This window comes from Lissotriton vulgaris, unplaced genomic scaffold, assembly GCF_964263255.1.
Source record: "Lissotriton vulgaris unplaced genomic scaffold, aLisVul1.2 SCAFFOLD_480, whole genome shotgun sequence".
Lineage (NCBI taxonomy): Eukaryota > Metazoa > Chordata > Amphibia > Caudata > Salamandridae > Lissotriton > Lissotriton vulgaris.
This window is the reverse complement of record NW_028240796.1, coordinates 803,396-815,292: the sequence shown is the minus strand read 5'-3', so window position 1 is coordinate 815,292 and position 11,897 is coordinate 803,396.

The window sequence follows — 11,897 nt, the reverse complement described above, 5'->3', positions numbered from 1 at the left end:
GTGTGAGGTATCTAGAAGGTAGCGTAGACCCCCCCCTATACCCCGCACAACTTACCACATCTGCCGTCGCAGACGTCACTGGCCCCGGGAAATTCCCCAGGAGGGGGCTGTAACCCCTCCTACACAGGAAGGGGCCTTGACCGCCTTTCCTTTTCTTTCGGCGACCCATCCTTAGAAGGGACCGCCTCCCCGTTGAGGGGCCAATGGCCACCTCTCCCGAGCGCTCCCATCCGTGTTGGGTGACGCCCACTCATAGGGATCTTCCAATTAGTGCTCACCGATCATGACCTTACCGCCCGACCAAAATAAATACGACAATGCTAACTAACCTACTAAACTAAAAATACATTGGCTACTACGACCGTATAAAAAGCATGCTTATCAATGAACACTAAAGCCGAATTTCTTTAATCACAAAACATAAATGAAATAGACCATTCTTTATTACACACTCAAAATCAACACGATAATACCACAACCTGTAAACGAAATTAGAATTATCCATCAACTTTTTTCAAAACAACTGGCTGTCTTCAGGGGCTGGTGGGTGGGTCAAAATTGGCTCTTCGTTCCGTCTCGAGCTCACGTGCAGCGAGGAGGTGCAGCTTCAGAGCACAGGAACAAGAGGATGCCTTCTGGTCTTGCGTCCCCTTTTATCCGTCTTCAGGGCGGGCGTAAACCCGCCCCTGCCTGCCCCGAGGGCGTGGCCAGCCGCGTCAGTGTCTAGGCCAGCCCACTCTAGGGCGGGAAAAAGCGCGCCCCGGCTACGCCGCTTCGGGCATACCAGCCGAGACACGCTTCCCGCCCAAGATGGCTTCCCGGGGGGATCGTGGTACTCTGCCATACGTGCGGGGGGACCGAGTGGTCGCCCCTTTCCATATGGCTGAGATACCCGCCACCCCCTCTCAACACAATCCCCAAAGGAGGGAAACCGGAAACAGTTCTTGAAGTTTTTGGAAGAGGGAGGGAGTGACCCTCCCGGCCGTATTTATTAAAACAAAATTAAAACATTAAATCAACAGTTTCATATTAATGTACAATTTCATTACCACATTGCGATGTTTGGCTAACCTTAACAGATTCTCTAATACAGAGGTTCTCCTAGCCGAACTAACATCCTACAAACATTTACTTGAAATTATGAAATTGTACATCCTAACGTTTAAGGGCCAACGGCAAGGTCGTAACCGGTGTCAAGATCCCTAACCAGAAATACCCCCCCCCCACTTGTGAGGGGCGACATCACTGAGGCGTACCTCAAGTGCAACTACCAATTTCCCTTTGACTTGACGGGGGCACCAATAAAACTCGACGCCACTTAAAGGTCGTTCGAGGACTCGTGTGAGGTATCTAGAAGGTAGCGTAGACCCCCCCCTAAACCCCGCACAACTTACCACATCTGCCGTCGCAGACATCACTGGCCCCGGGAAATTCCCCAGGAGGGGGCTGTAACCCCTCCTACACAGGAAGGGGCCTTGACCGCCTTTCCTTTTCTTTCGGCGACCCATCCTTAGAAGGGACCGCCTCCCCGTTGAGGGGCCAATGGCCACCTCTCCCGAGCGCTCCCATCCGTGTTGGGTGACGCCCACTCATAGGGATCTTCCAATTAGTGCTCACCGATCATGACCTTACCGCCACAGGCCGGATAGTTGACCGGCTATCCGGACCCCCCACAAAGCTCCTACCTAAAGGTCATGTTTTAACGTCTTTAACCATGCTAAGAAGTCTCCTATGAGTAACTCATTCCCCACCCGAGACAAATGCACACCATCCCCCAAATACATACTGTCATCATTAATACAGCCATGCGAAATAGAATGCAATGTCCTGGAACGGAACAACCTACTCACTTTGTTATTAAGCTTTCTCACAGAGTGATTTAAAGCAGGAACAGAAATAGCCCCTCGCCACACCTTTCGTGGGATCATATGGGACCACCCAATTGTGCACCCCGGAACTCTCCTCGCCAACCAACTTACAGTGGAAAGCATTGCCTCCAGGAGAAGTCGTCTACCGGTGGTGACCAAATCATTGCCCCCTAGATGTACTATGACTATAGACGGCGGTGACCTCGTCCGCCCTAACAAACCCTCGAAAAATGCTTGAAACTGGTCAATACAGAGACCGCCTCTTCCGTAGAAGGACACACTGTACCCGTATTCCCCAGCTACGTGAATCATGTCACCTGCTTTGAATACGTCCGCGGCACGCCTCACGTATGAGTGGCCCACGACCCACACCTCCTTTTTCACAGCCGGTGATGTCTGACCGCTGGCCCGGTGTTGGGTCGACTGCATAGTCCGCCCCGCCTCGTAGGCTTGCGTAACTGAAAACCAAACAAAAACAAGAAGCGTGAGTACATCATTACAGCTTCACAACATGTGCAACCGCACATACCTCTTATAACAATTGGAGGACCAACGCCCCACTCGTTTCACTTGTTCAACATTAAGACCCCTAGCTGTAGCTTCCGTAGCAGCCCCTATCCGAAAGGAATGGGTCCCAAACTCGCCCGGGTTCAAGCCCGCAGCGGCAATTGACATCGCAAGCACCCGCTGAAACTGAAATTTCGTCAGTGGGGTGGCGTCCGCGTGTCTCAACAAGGTCCCCCCCCATGATGCCACCCTTCGTGCTAGGTAGTCTTCTAAACACTTTACCGGACACATGGAGGACCCGGGAATCCTGCGTATGATTATGCAGTCACCCATCCCATCTTGATCGGTCTTGGACCTGACAAAGGAGACAGTCATTGTCTCTCCTCTGATCTGAACGTGTTCCTGGCACAAACCCCCTGTCACATCCCGTTTGTTCCTTGCCACCAGTTCGCTTACCCGCATCGCTCCATGAAATGCCAGCGTAAAAGCGGCTCGGAACAACACCGTCTCAAACTGAGATGAACATGTGGCAGGGAGTGTGGCCAACAACTGGGCCAACCTATCCAAACCTATCGGGCGCCTCTCATCTACTCTGCGACCCTCAAGGCGTTGCCACCCACGCAGCGCTTTTTGTACAACGAAAGACGCTGTCGGGTCCTGGATACCATGAGCCCTGGCAACAAAGGAAATGGCAGCACGATGCCTCTGGGCCGTAGCCACCGATTTCCCAGCCCTACGTAAGGACATCAGAAAATTCACTACCCATTCCTCGTGGCCCCATAGCCCCTCTCTATCAGTCCCCAAAAAGGCTAAATAGGACCGAAACGCCCCTTCATATGCCTTCCTTGTCCTTGGTGCTAGGCTCTCTCCCACGAGGTGACGAAGTTCGGGGCACCGAGAGACCAGAGAGCTTCGGGAAAGGGTGCCGGCTCTGGGTCCGCTGTGGGAAGGAAACCCGAGAAAGCCTGCATATGAAAACGAGACAGTGCATCAGCCGCCTGATTCATTACCCCCGGGACATGTTTTGCTCTGAATAGCACATTCAGTTGCATACATAGTAAAACAATTTCTTTGAGCAGTCTTAAAATCAGTTTACATCGTGCTGCCTGGCTATTGATGCACTCGACCACGGTCATATTGTCAGACCAAAATACCACAGAGTGATCTTTGAACCCTTCGGGCCAGGTTCTCAGGGCCACCAAAATGGGGAAAAGTTCCAGGAAAGCAATATTATTTGTCAGTCCATTGTCATGCCACCATGCCGGCCATCTTTGTGCCGACCATTTTGTGCCGAAGATGGCACCAAAACCTATGCTACCTGCCGAATCTGTCCATAGCCCCAGCTCTTCAGAGGACACGGCCGGTTTGTTCCAGACGACTCGACCATTAAATTCCGCCAGAAATGCTAACCAAATGCGCATGTCCTGGCGGACCTCAGCCGATAGTCTCGTGCGATGATGACCCTCCTTTAGGCCGACCATAGCTTGGGCAATTGAACGGGAAAAGGGGCGGGCCATCGGTATAACCCTCAGGGCAAAATTCAACTGTCCCACCAACTGCTGTAATTGATGCAGCGTAACTTTAGATCCATTTATACACATTTGCAGGGCTGCCCTGAACTTCCCCACTTTGTCAGCTGGTAAACGAAAACAACCCTCACTGGAGTCTAACTCGATCCCCAGAAACTCGAGGCAAGTCGCAGGACCCACCGTCTTACCTGGTGCCAACGGCACACCAAACTGCTTCATTAACACACAAAATTCGGCCAAGGCCTGGCCACATTCGGGATCCCCGGCTGCCCCAAGGAACAGAAAATCATCAAGGTAATGCATTACATGTTGGAAACCCGTCCTCCTTGTGAAGACCCATTGTAGAAAACTACTGAATTTCTCGAAATAGGCACAAGATATAGAGCACCCCATCGGCATACACCTATCCATGTAATAATGACCCTGAAACATGAAACCTAGGAGACGCTGGTCGTCTGGGTGTACCGGGAGCAATCGGAACGCTGACTCGATATCTGACTTCGCCATCAGCGCCCCGGGCCCCAGGCGATTCAAAATGGCTACGGCCTCATCGAAGGATGCGTACCGCACCGAACACACTTCTGGGTCTATTGCATCGTTTACAGAAAGACCACGTGGAGCTGATAAATTATGAATCAGTCGGAACTCACCCGGGTCCTTCTTGGGGACCACCCCTAAAGGAGAACAAACAAAACCCCGCACCGGGGGTACACTAAACGGGCCGGCAACCCGACCTCGAGTAACCTCTTTCCGGATCTTATCCTGTACCACGGTCGTATGCTGCAGGACCGAAAGTTGATTTTTACACTTCTCCACACCCTGAAAGTCCCCTACTGGGATGCGGAAACCATACGAAAACCCGTTCCGCAGCACCCCAGCAGAAGTACGATCCGGGTATTCACTGAGCCAGGGAATCATCGCCAAGGTATCAATCGGGGTAGGTAAAGGCTCCCCTCGGACTATGTTAGACCTGTTTGGCGCCTCCTCTACCCCCGTTATCACCCGTTTTGGCTCTGCACGTGGACTCAGGATGGGACGACCCGCACCCACTACATTCGTGTTTAAATTTACACGATCCCTGGGGCCTAGTACATTTACCTCTGTTGAAATTCCAGCAGAACCCCCTTTTCCCTGTGTTGCTGGCAGGTCTCGAGTAATCGTCGGTACCCGTACCTGATCGAAAGGGCGTCCCCGCATATTGGCGGGAGGATTCGCCAACATTACTCCCTACCAATGGCATTTTCAACATACCTGTCTCCTTCATTTTATCCCATGTCAAAGAATCGTAACAATCCCAGGTTAAGCTTTTATCATGCTCTTTAGCCTTTCTAAAAAGATTATCGTAGCAGAACCAATGGTTACCCTGGTGTGACGTCGAGTACCCCATGATTCGCGACTGATAGGTCGGCAACTCGGAAAGCAACTCGGGCCTACGTTCCCCCAAGATCGACGTAAAAACCCCCCATGCTTTGCCCCAATTGCCAATATTCTCATTCACTTTGGAGGCGGCCATTTTTGCGCGCCAAACACTCGGATGCATGAGGTCTTTCTGGCCCTTAACATGCTCCACTTCGTAATGATCAACAAGCAATGAGAAGATGTTCACATATTCCCCCGCCCAAATCTTCTCTTTAATTGCCAAAGGCACATGTTGACCCAACCTTTCTCTACGAGAGGGTGCTGACTCATCCCTCGCAATCGGCAATGGCCGCTTACCTGCACCGGACGCTGCCTCTGCGGTCGTAATCGTCCCTTGTGGCTTGTCAACTACTGCAGCCGGCGCGGACACCTTGGCTGCATCCCGTTTCTCGCGCAATTGCTTCATCAGCGCCTGCGCGTCGACAGCCGTGGCGCCCTCACTACTTTCGCCCAACCACGCTGTAAGTTGTGCTGCCAGCTCGGGCGGCATATCTTCATTGGACACCGGGGTGACCACCACGGGAATCGGATTCCCCTCGACGGGTACTGGGGTTGGCGCTTCGAGCGGGGTACGGGGAACCGGGACGTCTCCCCCAGCTGGTCCCCTCCTTGGCCTCTTGGCTCTCCCTCCTGGGGCTGCTCCAGCCGAAGGACGTTCCGGCCCCCCTTCCCTCTCTCTCTCCGCCACCCGCTTCTTCAGCTCGGTCATCTCCTTCATGAGGATCCGAAGCATCTGTTCAGTTGTCATTCTCTTTCCGCCTTTCTTGGGCATTTCTCCGACAGAGTATCTGTAAGACAAAAGAAAGATTACAACGCTCAAAATTGGCTCTTCGTTCCGTCTCGAGCTCACGTGCAGCGAGGAGGTGCAGCTTCAGAGCACAGGAACAAGAGGATGCCTTCTGGTCTTGCGTCCCCTTTTATCCGTCTTCGGGGCGGGCGTAAACCCGCCCCTGCCTGCCCCGAGGGCGTGGCCAGCCGCGTCAGTGTCTAGGCCAGCCCACTCTAGGGCGGGAAAAAGCGCGCCCCGGCTACGCCGCTTCGGGCATACCAGCCGAGACACGCTTCCCGCCCAAGATGGCTTCCCAGGGGGATCGTGGTACTCTGCCATACGTGCGGGGGGACCGAGTGGTCGCCCCTTTCCATATTCTGCCTCACGGCAAAAAATGTGAAATGCACACACTTGTAGACAGGAATTATAGCGGTTTATTGTCAAGGTATAGGGCATGGCGAAACCTTGACAATAAACTGCTATAATTTCTGCCAACAGGTGTGTGCATTTTTCAAATTTTTTGCCGCGAGGCAGAATACCGCTTTTGAATTTCACTGGCGTGGCCCTGCCGGTTGAAACGCACCTCCCCATCAAAGAGCACTGGCGTCTACATACTCCGGGCTACATTGTTGTAAGAGATATATATATATGACGTCACTTTACCCTTTATTTTTTCGGTATGAAATTATATATATATATATATATATATATATATATATATAATTTCATACCGAAAAAATAAAGGGTAAAGTGACGTCATAGTTTGGAAACTTGATTACATATTACATTAATGTGTGTTGTGCTGGGATTGGCCACAGGCCATGCACTGCATCCTGCATCCAACCTCCTATGAACACAGCAAAAGGCCATGTGTAGAAAGAGGTTGGCCGCCCACGTTGAGCACATGGGCCTGCGCAGGTCTTAAGATCAATCCACACAGTGCATGGCAAAATCCATGCGAAGCAGAGGCTGTGCATAGAGGGTATTGGTAATACAATGCATCATTAAAAAACAGGAATTTGATGAAGCAACCACAGTAGAATACTGAGTTATGGTTCTGGATGAAATGACCAAAAGCATTAAAATTCACCAGTTATGGTATGCAGTGGACACAATAAAAGGCATAGCTTACAACACTATCCATGTTAAAAAAAAAACTACCCTGTCTGGACTGGTGTTTGCACTGCTGGGAATCCTTACAGGAAAAACCCCTGGCTCTCCCAAAGTGGTTCACGACAAAACTGTCCAAGTCTTGCAAAGTGAATTCTTTGAAACGGCGAAAGCACCCACTACAACCAAGCAATAGAAAATTGACTTTTATTCCTCGAAAATCGTAATTTGACTGTTAGACTCAGTTCATCCCATTTTCATTTAATTCTCAACTTATTGTCAACTTGAATAAAAACAGTAAAAACAATGCTTTAAGTTCCATTCCTATCTGGGCGCTCTGCAAAAATGTTTTTATTAGTTCAAAAGGCGACGATCGATAACTATAGTAGCGAGATGTGTATAATCTCCATATTCAGTGGTGAACTTTGTGAAAGGTATTTTTACTTCTATGAGGTGAGCATTTATTTATTAAAAAAATACCAGAACTTTCAATAAAAAATACAGTTAATGTAATGATGTTGATACGATGCCAAACCTAAAGTAAATTGAAATTCCACAATTATATCATAAGTCACAAACTGATAACTTATGCCAGAGTGCACATCTTTTTAATGAACGAGTAAGTTCTACAAAACTTAAATACAATTGTATTTTTTGTCGATACCTTGCCTGAAAATTGAATGCAAGGACATAGCTCACTTTACGAAGTCATGCAAGACAATAGCAAGATACTGATTTTAGAACAACATGAATCCCAACTGCGATTCTTTTGTTCCTTCAAGACATTTTCTGCTCTAAATCGTGGCCCGCATGTAAAAACTCCAAATTCCACACCTATGAAAACCTCATGTAATTTCACAAAGTTTGAATAATAAAAAAAAAACATTACATGATATTTCCCCCACATAGCATTTTTAAGTCTCACCTAGGCAGCGTGCATGCACTGTCTTTGAAATATGCTGTATCTACAAAATGAGCTTCGAGCCCCTTCCATCTTTTCTATTGGTTCCTGTTAGTGTCCTCTGTAAATGCCTCTTTCCTTCGGTGGATATTCCTAATTAGTCCTCCCATTTGGTGTTCCAGACCCTTCTAAGAGACTGACCCTTTTACATGTGTTCTTACTGTTTTTTTATTTAGGTTCCTTTGTGCAAGCTATTTTCTTTTTTATTTGCCTCTACTGGTGTTTTTGGATTCTTGTATTTTAGGAAAAATTAGGGCCCCCTGCCTAACGAGATGCTGATATGACATGCCGCCATACCCCGGGACGCTGAGTCTCTAATCAACAAGTGAAGCTCTCAACAACACAGTGACACTCTTTGAAATTGAAATAATCGTGGATGCCTTACTGTCTTCTTAGAGACTATCCATTTGAACAAGGGTCAAAGGCCAAGAGAAGAACTAAGAGTCCAGTTCCTGTATGACGATACCTACGTTGTAAGATTATATTCTTACTCATAAATCATAGATCTTGTGTTGGTGTTATTAATACAAACGTTCCATCATGAAATTGGAAAAGTAATCTGTGATAACCGTACTATGTAGGCGGTGTGGTTTACTTTGGAGTCAGTCTCTGTGTTACCATATGCAGCAATCATTGATACAGAATATATACAGAATTCCTGAGGAAGGCTAAGCCGAAAAGCGTTGAAGGAAATTTTTTCTGTATATAGCTATGAATAATTATGTTGTATCTAATGAATTTTGTATTTTGTAAATGTGAATAAGAATTGATAATCTGCACTAAAAATATAATATATAAAGAAAAAAAGAAAAAAAGTATTTAATAAAGTAAAATTCAATCAGAAATAATAGTGTTGGTTGAATTACATTAGACATAATTATGCGTCTACAGGATGTGTAAAAATATGCACAAAACCCGGTGCTAATTTTGCCTTTTTCTAAAAACGTTTTTGGATTCCTGTCCTGCCACCCAAACCATTGCACTGTTGATTGTGAGCCTATCGAAGAGCTCAGACTTTGTACACGTAAACATCAGCATCTTTCCACTACTTGTATAAAAGAAACAAAGTTCATTGGGTTTCCTGACATGCTTCCATCAGAAAAAAACACCCAGTCTATTGAATTTTAATTTGCAACCCCATAGCACCATTTGACATACAGCATCTGCTACCAGTTTCTGAAAATGGTTGTTAAAGTGTGCACTGCTTTTCTGACACAATCTTATCAGGGCTTTAGGCTCAAATTCAGTCACATTGGCGGAGGCGGGTGGGCTGTAAGATAAAGTAGTCGTGGTCAGTGCACAGAGCAGCACAGTGCGGGGTTGTCTTGCCCTAACTGCTTGCACTTTCCTACACTAAGGGGTCCTGTTTGCAGGACTCATCTGTGCCCTTCTTGGTTTCCCACATGGGACCACTCTCTCAGCACTCATAGTAAACCCTTCTGCCTCACAACGGGGAATTAGCATACTTCTGGTATGTTTCGACCTTCCCCAACAAGGGAGAGAAGTGGAGAAAACTCCCTGCGAGTGTTGTCATTGGTCACTTTATTTTCCGAACCCACCCTCCTTTAGTCCCATCCACCTCCCTCTTCACCCACCTAGGGGAGTGGGTGGAAATAAAGTCCTTGTGCTTTCTGAAGCCAGTTTTCCTTCCACTGCTGGACCAGACCTTCTTCTGAGAAGAAGGACCACTGGCGCTCTGTGGATGTTATGCTAAGCAGGATTGATGTGCTCCGTCATGGGGGCAGCAGGCATTCATCCTGCTGTGTGCAGTGGCTGGTGCCTTTGGCAGTAAATTATACAGGAAAACAGATTTGTAGTCAGTTTTAATCCATTTCCTTAAAAGTTATTGAATGGGTCTAGTTTAATACAATGATTTCTATTTCGATTTATGCAGCACTTACTACCCATGCAAAGGCGTTAAAGCACTTTTTGGTAAGTTGCATGATAATCAAGAACCCCAAGACTTATTAAGGGATCCAGGCAACTTTTAAAAGGAACTCATTTGAGAAGAGGTGCAAAGTGAGGTACAGAGAGAGGGAGTATTTGCCCATGGTCACACAAGTGTGCCAAATCTAGCCGGGATTGTGCCTCGCTGGTGTCCTAGAAGACACTTCAACTCTTGAATGCCTTTCAAGATTACGGCATAGTTTGTAGGTGGGATCTCACGTTATGGAAGGTGCTGACCCGATGAATGTTTCCAGATTTCCAGGGCTTCTCAGTTTGTTTTGTAGTGTCTGTGTCATTTCCCTTGAGTGGTGGCCGGGTCTCAGTAAGTACATGGGTGTACTCAAATGTCAAAAGAATCAAGAAAATAGGGCTACCAGTTTAACAAAAAGTTCAACATTCTTCAATGCAGACCACATGAGCCTCTCCAAATGAGTAAGGAGACAAATCATATTAAATTGTCGAGATTTAAAACGATTTATGTGTTCTCTCAAGAGCATACTTTAGAAACTTCTTCCTTCGTTCTTGGAATAGATGATTTTGACCTGAAGTGTATGAAATACAAGGACTACAAGGACGCTGCTCAGTCTTGGTGTATTTTTATTGTCTAATCAACACTATTTCGCAATTTCTTCTCCATTGTATTGTATTATTATTCAATTTTGAAATATAAGTGTTTTGTTTTGGTTATATGCTAAACAGCTCTAACTAGGCCCGATTTTCTACCACACAATAATTGATAATATGGCCAGCTTGTTGGGTTGAGTCTAGCACCACCTCAGCACTAGCGCAGCACCACCTCAACATCAGCACAACACTAACTCAACATCAGCACCATCTCAGCCATAGAACATCACCATCTCAGCACCACCTGAGCATAAGCTCAGCACTACCTAATCTCCACGACAGCACCACTTCCACCTCAGCATGACTGAGCACCACCTCAGCATAACTAAGCACAACCTTAGAATTATTCAGCACCACCTCAGCATCACTCAGCACCACCTCAGTATCACTCAGCATCACCTGAGCAACATCAGAGCACCACTTCAGCATCAGCACAGCACCACCTCTGCATTAGTACACCGCCACCAGCCAGCCCTACCTCAGCACCAGCTCAGTACTACCTTAGCACCAGCACAGACCCACCTCAGCAGCAATTCAGCACCAACACCGCATCCATTCAGCATCAGCACAACACCTCCTCAGCATCAGCTCAGCACAGTACCAACTCAGCATCACTCAGCACCACCTAAGCACCATCTCAGCATTGCCACCCTATTAGGACTCAGCACCATAGCATCACTCAGCACCACCTCAGCATCACTCAGCACCACCTCAGTACCACTCAGCATCACCTGACCCTGAACTCTGCATAAGCACACCACCACCTCAGCACCTCCTCAGCATCACTCAGCAGCACCTTGTCTGTCTTCGGAATCTTGCATCTGTTGATTCCCCCCTAGTGTCCATCCGCTGCTCATGCTGTAATTCAGATACAATTTCCCAACACCCACCTTCCCATTGTTTACGTCTACCCCCATAACAAAAAAATCTATACCAAACAATCATAAGAAAAGGCAGGAAGAAGTTGCCAACATTCCAAGGACAAAATAAACTAGAAGATTTTTATTATTTTTTTTTTAAAGGGTCATTCAGTTGTAGATAATGTCTTCTTGGATACATAAAAGGTAACAAAAATGTAACTTTTCAACATGCTGCACAGCACCCACACTGCTCTACAACATAGCTTAAAGACATTGTCAAAGCCAATAGCTATGGCTAAATAC